Consider the following 17,458-nt stretch of genomic DNA (forward strand, 5'->3'; position numbering starts at 1 on the left):
ATGTATTTTGTTTAGGGTCACAACTTGTTGGAAGTTCTGGGTAGTTTTACGGAAGTTAGTATACTTGCTAGTTCACCATTATATGCGCCAGTGAAACCGCTCATTTCTTTAATCTGACTTTGAGATGCCAGCCCTGAGTGTCAAATACTCACCTTCTCGTTATCAGATAATATTGCGTCTGTCTGTGGCACTTAAATGAGTTGCGCAGTGCTATAAATTCAGTCCGAAGGTAAGCGTTGATGGCCGGGACCTTACCGGATCCTGCAAGGCAGAAAAGGAATTGGGCGAGTTTTAACTGGCTGTTTGTCATCAGGGGTTTGCGGAGGAAGACGGTAGATTATCCCCGTCGAGACAGAGCACGTATTGTAAGGCAGTAATAATCAGACGCCGTTTAACCACAGTAGTTAATTGAATTAGATCAATTTGATAACTAAAGGGGGACTGCAGTCGAAGAACAGGAACCCAGCATTAAGACCCTCTCATCCTTATAAGAACAGCGCCTTCCCCTCCACTATCAGATTTTCAAACGGTCCATGAACACTACTTCCCTATTCCTCTTTTGCGTTATTTATTTACTTTGTAATTTCTATCATTCCTCTTATGTCTTGCACTGTACTGCTGCCGCAAAACAAAAATATGTACGACAAACGGTATGTCAATGAATTCTGAATCTCATTATGGGGGTGAACGCTGGATTTAAATGGCAGACTAGTCGGGACAGAGACAAGTCTGCCAGCAATTATTGGCTGATTTCCAAAATTGCGCAACCTCCAATGCCCAGGTTCAGCAAAGTGAATGTTTTTACATTTCCTCTTTGGTAAATAAAGGTTACAAAATGCGTATTCTTGAAGTCTGAAGTTTAAAAAAAAACTCAAAGGAAATGCTAGAAATACTCTTTGCTATCAATAGATAGAGAAGTGGGGTTAAGGTTTCAGGTGCAAGACTTCCTTGCTCTGCTGCGTGTTTTTTGTGACACCCACGCCCAGGGAAGGAGACTGCAGCTATTTACCTTATCAACAGTGCCCCTTCCGATTTTATACACCTCTATAAGCTCAACACTCAGCTTTCTACATTTGTCTTTTGATTGTCTGGCTTCAAAAGGCAAAGCTTTTAAATAGAGTAGAGCACCTTCCAAAAGCTAAATTTGTACATTAGTGATTTCCGTGAAACTTTGCACTAAAACTCTTTGCTATCTCATTTCTTATTTTTCCCCATCCTTCTATCCTCTTTATACATGTTGTGTTAGGATGTCAAAACTATGCCTTCCTCCACAGATGTTGCCTGGCCTGCTGGGCATCACCAGAATTCCGCTTTTATTGGTCTGATCCAGATACTCTTCACTATTCCTCCAAACAATTGCTTATTGATCATTACAGTATGTCTCTCTGGTGCTTCAGTCCACAATACGGGCCCGTATCAGAATCTGGTTTATCGTCACTCTCATAAGTCATGAAGTTTATTTCTTTTTATGGCAGCAGTACAGTGCAACACATAAATTACTACTGTACTGTGCAAAAACTTCTCTCTCTCTCCCTCACACACACACTATATATAAATATATGTGTGTGCATGTATATATATATATGTATGTATGTGTTTCTGTCTGTCTGTGTGAGTCACATCTAAAGAGAAGAATTGGGTTCATTCAACTCAGTCTGAAAAAGATATTGCCCTATTTAGCTTGGTGACTTAAGCTGCAAGGGTGATTGAAAACTAATAATCCAATTTCAAAAAGGGTCAGGGTCCACTGAGTAAGCGTCTCCTTGATTCAGATGATGTAAAGACAAGCATTTAAGGAGACAATGCTATGCTGATAAATCAGAATCGGTATCAGGTTGATAGTCACTGACAATTATCAGGAAATTTGATGTTTTGCAGCATCAATATAGTGCAACAGAGAAAATATACTTAAATTACAATAATACATATAAATCTTAATTTTAATTAAATGTGATTTTAGTTATGTAATTAATCATGTGTGTATATATATATATATATATATATATATATATATAAATGAAATGAAATAACTATAGGAAAAAGAGAGGAAAAATTGTGAGATGGTGTTCATGGGTTCATTGTCCATTCAAAAACCTAATGGTAGAGGGAAGAAAGCTATTCATAAAACACTGTGCGTGTGTGTGTGTTTTTTTTTCAGACTTCTTTCTGATGGTGGTAATGAGAAAAGGGCATGTTCTGGGTGGTGGGGATGCTTAATAATGTATGCCACATTTATGAAGGTATCCACGATGGTGGGGGGAAAGCAAATTCCAGCTTTCAGTGTGGAGGTGAAGAGTAAATTAGAGCAGCAGGTTGCAATGAGGGTGAGAACCAGTGGACTAACAATGCCAGTTGTAATATTGAATGCAGGTCACTAAAGCTTCAGAAAAATCAAGGATGAAGGTGACAAAAGCATGGTGTATGTATATGTATATACACTATTTTTGCATATATACACTTTTACATAGAAGACAAATTTAACAATGAAGAAATAAAAACAGAACTGATTAAAACAGAAAGGGAGATGTAAAATCCCTCAGGTACCAGCCCAGAGAGTCTGACTCGTAGTGCAAACAGACTACTAATTCTTCTGTGCTAAGGTATGTTTTGTCCCCATATAAAAAAAAGAACTTGATTGAGAGCAACGTACACAAAATGCTGGAGGAAATCAGCAGGCCAGGCAGCATCTAAGGAAAAGAGTAAACAGTCAACGTTTCGGGCCAAGTCCCTTCATCAGGACGAATGGACTGCTTGGGCTGCTGAGTTCCTCCAGCATTTTGTGTGTGCTGCTCGGATTTCCAGCATCTGCAGATTTTCTCTTGTTTGGAACTTGACTGAGTGTCCTTGACAAGATGGGCATCTTCTGGCCTGGGTGTTATTTTCCCTGCTTTCGTTCACCTCAACAACTACTGAGACAATCTCCCTGTAAGAAGTTTGTGCCTTCTCTCCATGACCACGTGGGTTTCCTCCAGGTGCTCCGGTTGCCTCCTAAATTCCAACATTGAACGGTAAGTGTTAGTGAATGGTGTGTATGCTATGTTGGCGCTGGGAGCATGGTGACACTTGCAAGGCTGCCCAGCACCATCTTTGCCGATTTGATTTGACTCAAAACAATACATTTCACCGTATGTTTTGATGTACATGTGAAAATTAAAGGTAATCTCTATAAAGCCATTCATGGAAGTGAAAATATCGAGGGCCATTCTGCTGTATATTGATTTATTATCGTTGCATGAACAAAGATACAGTGAAAAGCTTTTGTCTGCCTACCATCCAATCAGATCATTCTATTCATTAGTACATCAAGTTAGTAAAACGCCAGAAAATATCTTGAGCTGAATTCAAATTGACAGCGTGGAAATCTCAGATAATCGCAAGAAATGTGAGCCTTACACGGGCAAGTCACATCCGTAGGGGTGGGCAGATGTGATTGCCTGAGACAAATTATCGATAAAGTGTTGAAAACTTGTTAGAGTGGGGATTTCGAGGCTTCAGCACGGAAAGGCTTGAGTGAGAGATTGCAAAAAAAAGCCATAGGTAGATTTCCTCCCCCAATGTAGTTATTACATAGAAAGAGAAAGAGAGATGTAACATGCCATTCAGCCTAGAATGTTGTCCAAATCAGCTAAAAAACAAAACACCCAAACACTAATCCCTCCTAACTACACCATGTTCGTATCCTTCTATTTTCCTTGTGCCTATCCAAATATCTCTTAAAAACCTCTTATGTATTTGCCTCTACTGCCATACAAGGCAGTGCATTCCACGCATTCACAGCTCTGAGTGAAAAGAATTTACCCCTCACATCCCCTTTGAACCTACCCCCTCTCACCTTCAATGCATGCCCTCTGGTATTAGACATTTCTACCCTGGGAAACAGATACTCCTTGTCCACTCCATCTATGCCTCTTATAACCTTGTAAGCCTCTATCAGATCTCCTCTCAGCCTCCGACGCTCCGAGAAAACAGCCCAAGTTTATGCAGCCTCTCGTGATAGCACATGTCCTCTAAACCAGGCAGCATCCTGGTGAACCTCTTCTGTACCCTCAACGTTCTTCCTGTAATGGGGCAACCTGACCTGTATATGTGGCCAAACCAGAGTTTTATAAAGTTGCAACATAACCTCCTGTCCTTTGAACTCAATGCCTCAACTAATAAAAGCAAACATTCCATAAGCCTTCTTAACTACCTTATCGACCTGTGCAGCCACTTTCAAGGAGCTATGGACTTGGATCCCAAAACCTCTCTGCTCAGCAACACTTGCCCTTAACAGTGTACTGTCTCCTTGAATTTGCCTACTGAGGTGCAACACCTCACATTTATCTGGGTTAGACTCCATTTGCTATTTCTCAGCCTATATCTGCAACTGATCTATATCATGCTATATTCTTTGCCAGTCTTCTACACTATCCACATCCCCACCAATCCTAACCCACTCATCCACATTAACATCCAGGTCATTTATATACAATACAAGCAACGGTAGTCCCAGCACAAGTCCCTGCAGAACACCGCTAACTATCTCCAGCTCAGATAAGGCCCTTCATCCACTACTCTCTGCCTTCTTTGTGCAAGTCAGTTCTGAAACTAGACAGCCAATTTGCCATGGACCCTATGCATCTTAATCTTCCGCATTAGCCTCCCGTGAGGGACTCTGTCAAATGTCTTACTAAAACTGTTGTTGATAACATCCACTGCCCTGCCCTCATCAAGCTTAACTAAAAACTAAGTCAATTTGGTAAGACACAACCTGCCCCGCACAAAGCCATGCTGGCTCTCCCTAATTGGGCATGGGTTTCCAAATGCTCATCTATCCTATCCCTAAAAATTTTCTCCAGCAATTTCTCCACGACTAACGTGAGACTCACCGGTGTATAGTTCCCAGGATTTTCCCATGTTTCCTTCTTAAATAGCGGTACAATATTCACCACTTACCGGTCCTCCAGGACCTTGTTGTGGCTAAAGAGGTCATGAAGATACTGGTCAAGGGCCCAGAAATCTCATCTCTTATTATTCAATAAGTTGGGGTAAATCCCATCTGGACTTGGGGACTTATCCACCTTAATACTCTTTAGGAGGCCCAACTCTTCTTCCTCCTTGACCTCTAAATGTCCTAACTTATTTGACAACTCGGCGCTGATCTCCTGGTCCTCCGTATCCTTTCCCTTGGTAGATATTGATGCAGATTACTCATTAAGTACTTCACTCACATTCACTGCATCAAAGTAAATGTTACCTGTTTTATCCTCGAGTGGTGTCATCCTCTCTCTATTATGCTTTTACTTGTGTTTTCCTTCTTTATATTTGCACAGTTAGGACAGTACTGATGTCAGGCAGGATAGTTGAACGCTCCTCTTGCATGATGTGGGAAGGTAGAGAAACCTCCAGTGTCCCTGACGAGTCCACCTCCAGGAAATGCATCCAGCTGCAGCTTCTAACACTTCACATTAAACAGTCGATCTGGATGATCTCCAGATCATTCGGGAGGCTAAAGAGATGATAGACAGGACGTACAGAGAGATAGTTACACCCAAGGTGCAGGACGCAGGAGACTAGGTGACAGTCAGGAAGGGGTAAGGTTAAACAGCCAGTGCTGAGTACCCCTGGGGCCACCTCCCTCGATAACTTTGGATACTGTTGGAGGGGATGATCTAACGGAGGAAAGTCACCGCACTAAGTCTGGCTCTGTGACTCAGAAGGGAAGGGGGAGAGGAGGCAAGACAAGCTGTAGTGATAGAGGATTCATTAGTTAGGGGAACAGGATAGAGTTTCTGTGAACGAGAATGAGATTCCTGGATGGTATGTTGCCTCCTGGGTGCTATGATCTGCGACATCTTGAAGCAAATCCTCAGGATTCTTAAGTGGGAGGTTGAGCAGCCAGAGGTCATGGTCTGATGACGCTGGTGGGAAGAGTGATGAGTTTCTGCAAAGTGAGTTCAGGGAGTTAGGGGGCCTCTGACGAGTGGAGTGCTGTACAGATCAGTGCAGTGTCCATTGTTGTTTGTCATTTATATCAGTGATCTGGATGATAATGTGGTTAACTGGATCAGCAAATCTGCAGATGGCTCCAAGGCTGAGGGTGTTGTGGACAGCGAGGAAGACTCTCAGGACTTGCAGCAGGATCTGGAACAGCCGGAAAAATCGGCAGAAAAATGTTAGATGGAATTTAATGCAGACAAGGGTGAGTTGTTGCACCTCAGTACAACAAACCAGGGTAGGTCTTACACAGTGAACAGTAGAGCACTGAGGAGTGTGGTAGAACAAACGGATTTGGGAATACAGGTCCGTAATTCATTGGAAGTGGCAGCACAGGTAGATAGGGTCATTATGAAAGTTTTGCCACTTCGGGTTTCATAAATCAAAGTATTGAGTACAGGTGATGGGATGTTATGTGGAAGTTGAATAAGATGTTGATGAGGCCTAATTTGGAGCATTGTATGCAGTTTTGGTCACCTACCTACAGGAAAGATGCAAATAAGGTTGAAAGAATACAGAAGAAATATACAAGGATGTTGCCAGGACTGGAAGACCTGAGTTAAAAGGAAAGATTGAATAGGTTAGAGCTTTATTCCTTGGAATATAGAAGATTGAGGAGAAATTTGGTAGAGATAGAAAATTATGAGGGGTAGAGATAGGGTAAATGCAACCAGGCATTTCCACTGAGGTTGGCTGGGGCTTCAATTAGAGGTCATGGATTAAGGGTGAAAGGTGAGAGGTTTAAGGGGAACACGTTCACCTTCACTAAAAGGCAATTAGACAGGATCTTGTGAAGGTTGGGGTTGTAGAGGCACAGGACAATATGAATACTGTAGGTAGGGGTTGTCGAGACACGGGACATGTGGAGTAATGTTGGTTGGGGTTGTAGAGACATGGGACATTTGGAGTAAAGTAGGCTAGGGTTGTAGAGATACGGGATAATTTGAGTAATGTAGGTTGGGGTTGTAGAGACGCCACTGGGTTTTAGATTCAATGGAATAAGCACTATTAGTAAAAATTAACATTTAATAAAATATTTATGCTACTTTAAACAGAAGATGATAGGATTTGATATTATAATCTGCAAGTAAAAAAAACAATTGGTCTCAGAAGATAGTCACGAAAATTCTTCAAACTTTTTACAGTTCTATTAGCCATCAACCAAATCAAATATTTACACTGAGTATCGAAGTTGAACCACGTCAAGGTGTTTGAGCTTAATCTGCAATCAAAACAGAGAGAAATAGAGATGTAACGTTCCGTTATATTGGCTCGTGTGTGTCTAGGGGAAATCCCGCCCAGCACCTGCTTCAACACTCCCCTCAGGGTCAGTCACCGCCCGAATCAATCCCGAACATCAATCATCAGCCAGCACACCCAGTGAATTTTAACAAATACACTTTATAGATATTACTAATTCTATGACATTAATATGCATTTGATACAGAGAGGAAAGTAATGGGAAAAAAAAGGCGCCAACACTTATCAAAGTCCAAGTTCTTCGCGCGCTACCGTTGGAGCTCAATTCGACGTCAGACGACCACCCGAATTCCGTCGACTCACGGCTCGGGACCACCCGGAGTGATCGACCGGAGCCTCTCCGCACGTCCGCCGTCCTCCTCCCTCCTCGTCTCTCCTCCGGCTCCCCGCCAAAACCCAGTCCACAGTCATATCATGCAGCATGGCATCCGAAAACAAAACGATACATAACCACCCATTGGCTAATAGAACCTGGTTATCATCATTTTAAAGTAAAACAAACTGTTAGCGCAAACTCTCTGCAGCGTTAAAAACACAATAAAGCCGCATTCCCCAGATTAACATAACAAAATCGCCATTTTAAATGTAACAAAAGAAAGACCCCGTACAGAGAAAAAGCAGCAGAATAAGGGACTGTCTATACATACAGTACTGTGCAAATGTCTTCAGCGCATATATATAGCTAGAGTGCCTAAGACTTTTGCACAGTACTGTATTTGTTAATGTGGAGCAGAGAGCGAGTTCGTAAACCTGATGGGAGCAAAGGAGGTTGAGAATGCTGAGAGTGGAGTGCCGCAGGATGGGTGTGGGACCAGAGGCAGAGAAGGAATGCCAGGGGTGGGGGGTAGTGGTGTGGGTGCAGACAAACCCAGCCCTGAGACACCAGGCAAGGTTATCGGTTTATTGGTCATTACAGAATGTCTCTCTGGTGCTCCCCGCTCCCTCCCTTCTCCCTGGCCCCTTCCCACTCTTAGTCCACAACAGAGACCCATATCAGAATCAGGTTTATCATCACTCACATTTGCCATTTTTTCCCGGCAGCAGTACAGTGCAGTACAGAAGAGTACTACAGTACACTGCAAAAGGCTGAGGCTCCCTAGCTGTATATATATGCCTAAGACTTTTGAATGCTACTGTATTTGGCTTTACAGAAACCTGGACAATCCAAAATAGATTGATTTTCATTTCAGTGCAGCATGGAAAGAGAACTGGGATGTTTGAAATGCAGGTCTTTTGAATGCAGGTCCTTCCCGGGTTGTGAATGTTCCGTTTATGGACAGCCTGTACATACAGTCGAGGATTTGGAAGATCTGTGGGGTGGATCTCCTAGCTGCTGTGGGGTGGATCTCCTGGTTGCTGCAGGGTGGGGGGGGGGGCATTTCCACTTCTCCCTCCCAAGTCTTGGGCTGGCTGGAACCGAGCGGAGCTAGAAGCACAGAGCAGAACTCGCTCGCTCACTCAGTGAGCCGGTTGGCAACCGCCCTTTCTGCACACGCTCGCTTCCCTTCACCAATGGTTCTGTGACCCTCTCCCACACGCTGATTTTGTTCATTTCCGATTAGGAATAGTTCTCAGAAATGGAAACTTGTCATAACCTGGAGAGTGTCTGTAAGGCTTCAAATCAAGGTCCCATCTTTCCTCGCCTTTCTCAGATTCGCAGATCAGATTCAGATTTGGATTCGGATTTACCATCACATGTACATTGAAATATACACTGAAGTGTGTTGTTTGCGTTAACAACCAACAGACACGAGGATATTCTGTGGGCAGCCCGCAAGTGTTTCCACACATTCCTAGCTAACATAGCATTCCCAACATGCTCGGCAGAACAACACAGAACACAACAAAAAAAACGACATACAAAGCAGCAACATCAAATCTTTCCCCGTTCCTCTCTCCCACCCAAGCACATACACAGTCCTCCAATTCCAGAACAGGCTGTCTTCGGTCTCCAGCCTCTGAGATTCACAGTCATTAGGCCTTCGACTTCCCAAGTACCTGAAGTTCAGTCTTCATGGGTGACCCTGAGTTGCCAGTAGCCTATCACTTTAATTTTCCCTCCCTTTCTCACTCTGACTTTCCTATCTCTAGCATCTGAGTTTATTCAGCTACGCCTAGCGTAAGCCTGTGTTCAATAGGCAAGTTACAGTCATCACAATTCAATACTACATATAAAAATTCCAGGTAACTGTCCATTTTTAATCTCTCCCTGTCAGTCCCTCCTTCCACAGATGTTTCAAACTTCCTGTTTTGATTTGTTTCTTTCTCCAACTTTAGTTTGCAACCTTCATGATGGAGTTTAACTTATTTTAATTGATTTGCACTAACTCGGTGTTGATGACAAGATGTAGATTTATTGCCCGTTGAGGGTGAGCTCGAAATTTTAGGGAACCACTTCAAAGGTTAATCACAGAAGTGTGGAGCTGAAGTCACAAACTAGTCCAACTGTGTATGGACAATAGTTTGTCTTTCATAAACACACAAGAGATACTGGAAATTCAGAGCAACACACATAAAATGCTGGAGGAACTCAGCAGGTCAGGCAGCATCTATGGAGAGGAATAAAAAGTCAATGTTTTGAGCTGAGGTCCTTCATCAAGACTCATTAAGGATTATCTTTTATTAAGGATACTAATGAGCAATTGAACTTCTCTACTATAAATTGGCTTCACATTTATTGATCACTTTTATTTCCAAGATTTTAAAAGCTGACTCCATATCCTCCTGCTGCTGTGATGTGGGAACTGGCAATGTGTTCTTAATACAAATAAAAGTAAGTTACGATGGATAACCAAGGAAAACCGGAAATTCTCAACAGGTCAGGCAGCAATGGGGCCAGTGTTTTAAACTGATGACCTATCATATTGAAAGGCAGAGCTCATTTCCTGATCCAAAGTCTGAGCTATTTTTGATTGTATTGTTTTGATTTTCTGACCTACAGCCTCATTATAGTGATTGGAATTACTTCAGAAATAATTTCAAAAGAATGAGGGGGTGTCTCACTGAAACAAATCAAATGCTGAAAGTCCTCCATAGAGTGGATGTGGAGAGGATGACTCCTCTGGTGGGGAGTCTAGGACCAGAAGATACAGCCTCAGGATAGAGGGACGTCCATTTAGAACGGAGATGAGGAGGAATTTCTTTAGCCAGAGACTGATGAATCTGTGGAACACATTGCCACAGGCGGCTGTGGAGGCCACGTCATTGAGTACATTTAAGCCAGAGGTTGCTCGATCCTTGATTAGTCAGGACATGAAGGGATACAGGAACAAGGCACAAGACTGGGGCTGAGAGGGAAAAATGGATCAGCCACAGCGTAATGGTGGAGCATCTCTGTTGGCCAAATGGCCTAATTATGGTCTTACAGCTATGCCCCTCCTGATGTGCTTGTGACAGCCAACATGGACAGTCCTGGAAAGAGTAATTCAAAACAATCCTAGATATTCCACAGAATAATTACACAAGCCTTTCACAGTCAAGATTACTAGAGAGAAAGTGCTTGGGAAACTAAGTGGATTAAGAATAGATAAGTCTCCCGGTCCGGATGAGGTGCACCCAAGGGTTCTGAAGGAGGTGGCTTTGGAGATTGTGGAAGCATTGGAAATGATCTTCCAGGAATCAATAGACTCTGGCATGGTTCCAGAGGACTGGAAGGTCGGAAATGTAGTTCTGCTATTTAAGAAAGGAAGGAGTCGGCAAAAAGAAAATTACAGACCTATTAGTCTGACATCGGTAGTTGGAAAGATATTGGAGTCAATCCGCAAGGACGAGGTTATGAAATACCTCGAGATGCATGACAAGATAGGCCGAAGCCAGCATGGTTTCATGAAGAGAAGATCCTGCCTCACCAACCTATTGGAATTTTTTGAGGTAATCTCGAATAAGATTGACAAGGGAGAGGCTGTGGATGTTGTGTATTTGGATTTTCAAAAGGTCTTCGATAAGGTGCCGCATATGAGGCTGCTTAATAAGATGAGAGCCCATGGAATTATAGGAAAGATATTGAAATAGGTGGAGCATTGGCTGATAGGCAGAAAGCAAAGGGTGGGAATAAAGGGATCCTATTCTGATTGGTTGCCGGTTACTAGTGGTGTTCCGCAGGGGTCGGTGTTGGGGCCGCTTCTTTTTACGATGTATATCGATGATTTGGATTATGGATTAAATGGTTTTGTGGCTAAGTTTGCGGATGACACCAGGATAGGTGGAGGAGCAGGAAATGTTGAAGAAACGGAAAGGTTGCAGAGAGACTTAGTCAGTTTGGGAGAGTGGGCAAAGAAATGGCAGGTGAGATACAACGTTGACAAATGTACGGTTGTACATTTTGGAAGAAGAAATATTCAGGCAGATTATTATTTAGATGGGGAAAAAATTCAAAAATTGGAAGTGCAAAGGGACTTGGGGGTCCTCGTGCAGGATACCCTAAAGATTAACCACCAAGTTGGATTAGCGGTAAGGAAAGCGATTGCTATGTTGGCATTCATTTCAAGAGGAATAGTGTATAAGAGTAAGGAGGTGTTGATGAGGCTCTATGGGGCATTAGTGAGACCTCATTTGGAATACTGTGTGCAGTTTTGGGCCCCCTATCTTAGAAAGGATGTACTGATGTTGGAGAGAGTTCAGAGAAGATTTACGAGGATGATTCCTGGAATGCAGGGGCTAACATATGAGGAGCATTTGTTGGCTCTTGGACTGTATTCATTAGAGTCTAGAAAATTGAGAGGGGATCTCATAGAAACATTTCCAATGTTGAAAGGGTTGGACAGAGTAGATGTGGAAAGGTTGTTTCCCTTGGTGGATGAGTCCAGGACAAGAGGCCATAGTCTTAGAATTAGTGGGTACCCAGTTAAAACAGAGATGAGGAAAAACTTTTTTAGCCAGAGGGTCGTGGATTTGTGGAGTTCGTTGCCACATACAGCTGTGGAGGTCCGATCATTGAGGGTGTTTAAGGAGGAGATTGACAGGTATCTAATTAGCCATGGTATCAAGGGATATGGGGAAAAAGCCGGAAATTGGAACTAGATGGGTGAATAGTTTAGCTCATGGGGGAGCTGTGGAGCAGACTCGATGGGCCGAATGGCCTACTTCTGCTCCTTTGTCTTGTGATCTTGTGATATCTTGCTTATTTTTCAATAAATCATGTTTGCTGCCTTCCAGATTAGATTAGTGTTATAAAGCATTCAGTTTTTATTGCCAATCATTCCTGTGAATGATGCAATAGACACAGGTTACTTCAATATTAGTGATCACTGAGCAAAGATAGACGTCCTCTGTGCTGTTATCACAGGCTCACTGATAATTTCCCTTCCCTGTTGCAAGGTCATTAACTGATTTTCCTCGTAAATCTTTATATCTGATGAGGCACAGTAACCATATAGATTAAGAATGCTGACTTCAGCAAAGTGGTGGGTTTTATTTATTGATTAATGCGATGTTTGGTAAACTGCACATTGCAAGATAAATACAAGATTAAAGCAAATTTGATCATTTCTGGCTGCCAAGAGAGTTAGAGAATTTTTCAGTCCAGGTGGCTGTCTTCAAGTGATCAGAGGTTCTCCGGCATCCTCCATTAAAGCAAGAGTGAGTGTTAGAAAAGCCCTGCACTTTCTGTGAGGAACCCACTTACTACTTCAGGGTATAACCATTGATCAAAGCAAACACCCACAAAATGCTGGAGGAACTCAGCGGGTCAGGCAGCCTCTGTGGAAATGAATAAACAGTCGACGTTTCAGGCCGAGACCCCTCTTCAGGACTGAGAAGGACAGGGGAAGAGGCCAGAATAAAAAGATGGGGGCAAGCTGGAAGGTGAAAGGTGAAGCCAGGTGGGTGGGAAAGGTCAAGAACTGGAGAAGAAAGAAACCAATAGGAGAGCATTGTGGACCATAGGTGAAAGAGGAGGAGGAGGGCACACAGGGAAAATATTAGGCAGGTGAGAGGAAGTAAAAGGTCAATGTAAGGAATGTGGGGGCGGGGGGGGATTTACTTACCAGAAGGAGAAATTGATATTCATGCCATCAGGTTGAAGGCTACCCAAGCGGAATATAAGGTTATAGTGGTGGCAGTAGTTCAGTAGTCTCATGGGCTGGGGGAAGAAGCTGTTTCCTATCCTAACTATCCTTGTCCTGATGCTGTGGTACCTCCTGCCTGATGGTAGGGGGCCAAAGAGATTTCTAGATGGATGGGAGGGATCCTTCACACTGCTATGAGCCCCGTGTACGCAGCACTCCTGATAAATATGTCAGGTGGGTGGAAGGGTGACCCCGGATGATCCTCTCAGCAATCTTTGCAATCTTTCATAGGGTCTAGTTGTCCGGTGGCTTGCAATTCTCATGCCAAACAGAAATGCTGCAGGAACTCTACAGGCCTGCAGCCTCTATGGACAGAAATAAAGAGTCAACGCCTTGGACCGAGACCCTTCATCGGGACAATGAGTACTTCCAGCACTTTTCTTTTACAATTTCGGAATTCGAGTATCTACAAGTTTTGTTTTTATTTAGTGACCTTCCAAAATGCCGCCAGCTGGTCAGTCAGAGGAAAAGGTGCTTTTTCTCAAGCACAGCATGATCTTCATTGGGATGGCAAAATAGACTGAAGATGAGAGCGCTCAGACTGAGACTGAGGTGGAGAACGAAGTTGTGAGGGAAGTAAAAGGTCCAGGTCCTGCAAGCAGAAAAGCAAATCTTCATCTCATTTCCCCGTGTAGCGAGGACCACACCATGAGTAGTCAGTACATTATCTGGAATTGATCTCCTGGATTTTCACACACTGCAGTCTCTGGAGTTTACGGAGAATGGTGTGAAAAACTAATAACATCCAGAGAGCAGCAGTTCTGTAGGTGAAAATGCCTTGTTAATGAGAGAGCTCAGAAAGAATAGGCAGACTGGTCCAAGCTAACAGGAAGGCGGCAGTAACTCAAAAAATCCACGTGGTACAACAGTGCTGTGCAGAAGAGCACAACCTGCTGAACCTTGAGGTGGATGGGCCACAGCAGAAGAAGACCAGGAACATACCCTCAGTGGCCACTTTATTAGTTAAAGGAGGCACCTAATAAAGTAGTCTCTGAGTGTATGTTGCATTATGACAATCCACTTGCAGGAGCTTGCGATATATAAATTGCCTGTCGTGTTTCACTCCAACACTTGTTATATAACAAAACTTTCTGTAATGGCTGTAAAGTATTTTCGAAGTCCTGAAGCAGCAACTTTTAAGTGAAAAACATATACAGCAGCAGAAGACCAATAACTTACATTCAGTGGCTAGAGCATTCAGGAGGTACCTAATAAGGCAGACACTCAGTGTAGATAGATATCGAGGTGTTCTGGTGCATGAAATACAAAAGTTAACAAGCTGGTGTGGAATTAATTCAAAGGCAACTGGCTTATAGGGGTTAATTGCAAAGGGGTCAGGGCTTAGAATAAAGGAAAGCAATTTCCCTAAAATATCTTACAGAAATGGTTGAAGAATCTCTGGAATACTCGTTTGTAGAGAGTCGCAGAGGTTAAATCATTAGAAGCAAACAATGAGGAGGGGAATAAATTGAAAGAACAGGGAAGTGAGGACTATGGGGAAGGGGCACAGAGGAGGAGCTGAGTCTTCAAAGAGTCAAACAAGATTCAAAGTACATTTATTATCAAAGCATGTATGCAGTCTACAACCCTGAAATTTGTCTTCCTCACAGACAGTCACGAAACAAAGAACCGTGGAACCAATCCATGCAAAGGAAAACATCAAACATCAAACCTCCTTCCCCTCCCCCACCGCATGCGAAAAAAAATCACACGAACAGCAACAGAACAAAGTTTGAAAAGTACAGAGTATAAAGCACAAAATCAGAAGGCATATTTCAGTACTGAGCCTTGGGGCTGATCGGCCATATGCATGGGTGAGGGAAAGAAGTCTGGGTAGGCTTGAGAGGCTGGGAGGTGTACTCCTTCTTCCCTTGTGTTCATATGTTCTTTCATCCCTCACGGAAAAAGCCCTTGCCACAGAAGGAAAAATCCATAAGAAATGGACTTGAACCCACGTGTATGGAATTTTAAGGATCACAATTTAGGGTACTGAAGTGAAAGTCGGGTCCTTGCATTCCGAACTTCATTCACAAAATAAAGGGCTGCTGAAGTTAGAGGAGAGGGTAGAGTGTGGAAGAGGCCAAAGTGGGGGCTGGGGCGGGAAAGATTGGAACAGAATGGAGAAGAGGAGTGAGGTCCCGTCATCGGCTAGTCAGGGAGGGGCAGTTCAATACTGAAAAATGAAGCCTGACAGGTGATTGGAAGTCAAAGCCTGATAGCTGAATCCTGGAGACTACAGGACCTGAGGCCTGTACTGGGGTTGGAGGACCATCTGTCTGAGTGTGTGGTTGGGAGGGAGGAAAGGGGCTTTGTTGCTTGTTCTGCCAAGCATTGTGGGTACGCTAAGTTGGCACCTGAATATGTAGTGACACTTGCAGGCTGCCCCCAGCACATTCATAGATGTGTTGGTTGTTAATGCAAACAACACATTTCACTGTATGTTTTGATGTACACATGATAAATAAATCAGTATCTGAATCTGAAAAGAGGCAAAGGGTTGAGATGGAGGTAGGGAGGTAGTTGGCGCGTGGCCAAATGGTTAAGGCGTCGGCCTAGTGATCTGAAGGTCGCTAGTTTGAGCCTCAGCTGAGGCAGCGTGTTGTGTCCTTGAGCAAGGCACTTAACAACACATTGCTCTGCAACAACACCGGTGCCAAGCCATATGGGTCCTAATGCCCTTCCCTTGGACAACATCGGTAGCGTGGAGAGGGGAGACTTGCAGCATGGGCAGCTGCCAGTCTTCCATACAACCTTGCCCAGGCCTGCACCCTGGAAACCTTCCAAGGTGCAAATCCATGGTCTCACGAGACTAACGGATGCCTATAAGGGAGGTGGAATGTGAGAGTGAGGCAGGTGGTAGGGTGTAGATGGGTGAGAGGTTTGGAGTAGGAGAGAGGTTGGAGATGATGGGGACAGGGAGAGGTTAAACTGTGGATAGGGAATGGAGCAGTGTGTGGAGAGGCAGGGGAACAATGTGAATGCATAGGAGTGTGTATGTGAGGGGGGGGAAATGGTGAGGATGAGAGAGAAGGAGTGAGGTGAGAAAGGGTTTTGATAGGTTGAGTGCGATGATGTTCACTGTGGTCAGGGAGTCAGTGAAAGGGCAGTGTTGGACTGCTTTTAGGGACATTCTCAGATGAATATCATTTAGGGCAAAGTAAGATCCCAGACAGTACTTGGTCACCCACTTCAGTAACTTTAGTCCTGGGATTAAGACCGGTGCCCCACAAGGTGTGGCTCTTTGCAGGTCAGCCAATAGCAAAAGGAATTGCATGGCTGAGGACTTGCACAAGATCAGGAGTGTGATTGGTGTGATGGGATGCACGACCTGCTGACGTCAAGAATCATTACCGTTCAGCCAATCAAGTCACTACCATCTCTTTGTACAGTCAATCCAACAGCCAATGAAAATGGCAAATCCATTTTCCTCCTTTCTCTCTCATTTTAGAAACTATTTCCTGATAAGCATATGATTTCTCTGTAGCTTACAAGCTGTTTCCCTCCAGGCATATTAATTCCCTGTGGCCCAAGGAGCTGTTTTAATGCACGTGCCAGATGTCAGTATGTCTTTTGCATTAATCCCACTTCACTAATGATTATACATCCATTAATTATGGATACATTAAATGAGCACCAGCTGAAATAGTACAGATTAAGTAGAAGTGTCACAAAAGGTCGGTCAGATAGAACTAAATCCAAGACGATTGATTGATGCATCAACATGTTGCATTTACAGAGCACTGTATACTCAATGGCTCCTGAACAGCGGTCCATGAATCTCTAGTGTCCTATGAGGTCATCATTGAAGCTTGGTGAGGATGAGATCCCAACCAATGAAAAGCCAGACCCATGATGAAACAGCCAATTACATGTATTAGAGGGTAGGGTTTCTGCTGCCAGTTGTTGGTATGAAGCAGATGTTGTCCCTAACATCAGCCAATGGGAATGAGAATGGTGTGGGCTCCACTGTAGGTGGCTGCCTCCTGGCACAGAGTTGGATCTCTTCTGGGAAAGGTTGGTTTCCTTGATTTATTCAATAAGCATTTTTTCTTTGTTCGTTATGTGCCATGATGTATGAAGTGAGCAAACATGGACTTTCCGTGAACATGATTGTTCTTAGCAAATTTTTCTACAGAAGTGGTTTCTTCAGGGCAGTG

At 43.6% G+C, this 17,458-nt stretch overlaps 1 protein-coding gene and 1 long non-coding RNA gene across 9 annotated transcripts in view; one reads left to right on the top strand and one right to left on the bottom strand.

Moving 5' to 3' along the window:
* LOC134351031 (uncharacterized) overlaps positions 1 to 7,611 on the bottom strand; it is a 120,026-nt gene extending 112,415 nt beyond the window's left edge. For 4 of the 8 annotated variants that reach the window (XR_010019051.1, XR_010019053.1, XR_010019049.1 and 1 more), the window contains exons 1-3: positions 7,155 to 7,611; positions 5,237 to 5,488; positions 153 to 261 (exon numbers count right to left, since the gene is read on the bottom strand). This is a non-coding gene — a long non-coding RNA (uncharacterized LOC134351031). The remainder of the gene's footprint in view (positions 1 to 152; positions 262 to 5,236; positions 5,489 to 7,154) is intronic. The other 4 variants (XR_010019055.1, XR_010019056.1, XR_010019052.1 and 1 more) reach the window with 2 other exon arrangements.
* The window catches only part of LOC134351030 (alpha-1A adrenergic receptor-like), a 41,817-nt gene that overhangs the window by 1,997 nt on the left and 22,362 nt on the right, over positions 1 to 17,458 (top strand). The window lies entirely within an intron of this gene.

Source organism: Mobula hypostoma, chromosome 8 (genome assembly GCF_963921235.1).
Source record: "Mobula hypostoma chromosome 8, sMobHyp1.1, whole genome shotgun sequence".
Taxonomy (NCBI): Eukaryota; Metazoa; Chordata; class Chondrichthyes; order Myliobatiformes; family Myliobatidae; genus Mobula; species Mobula hypostoma.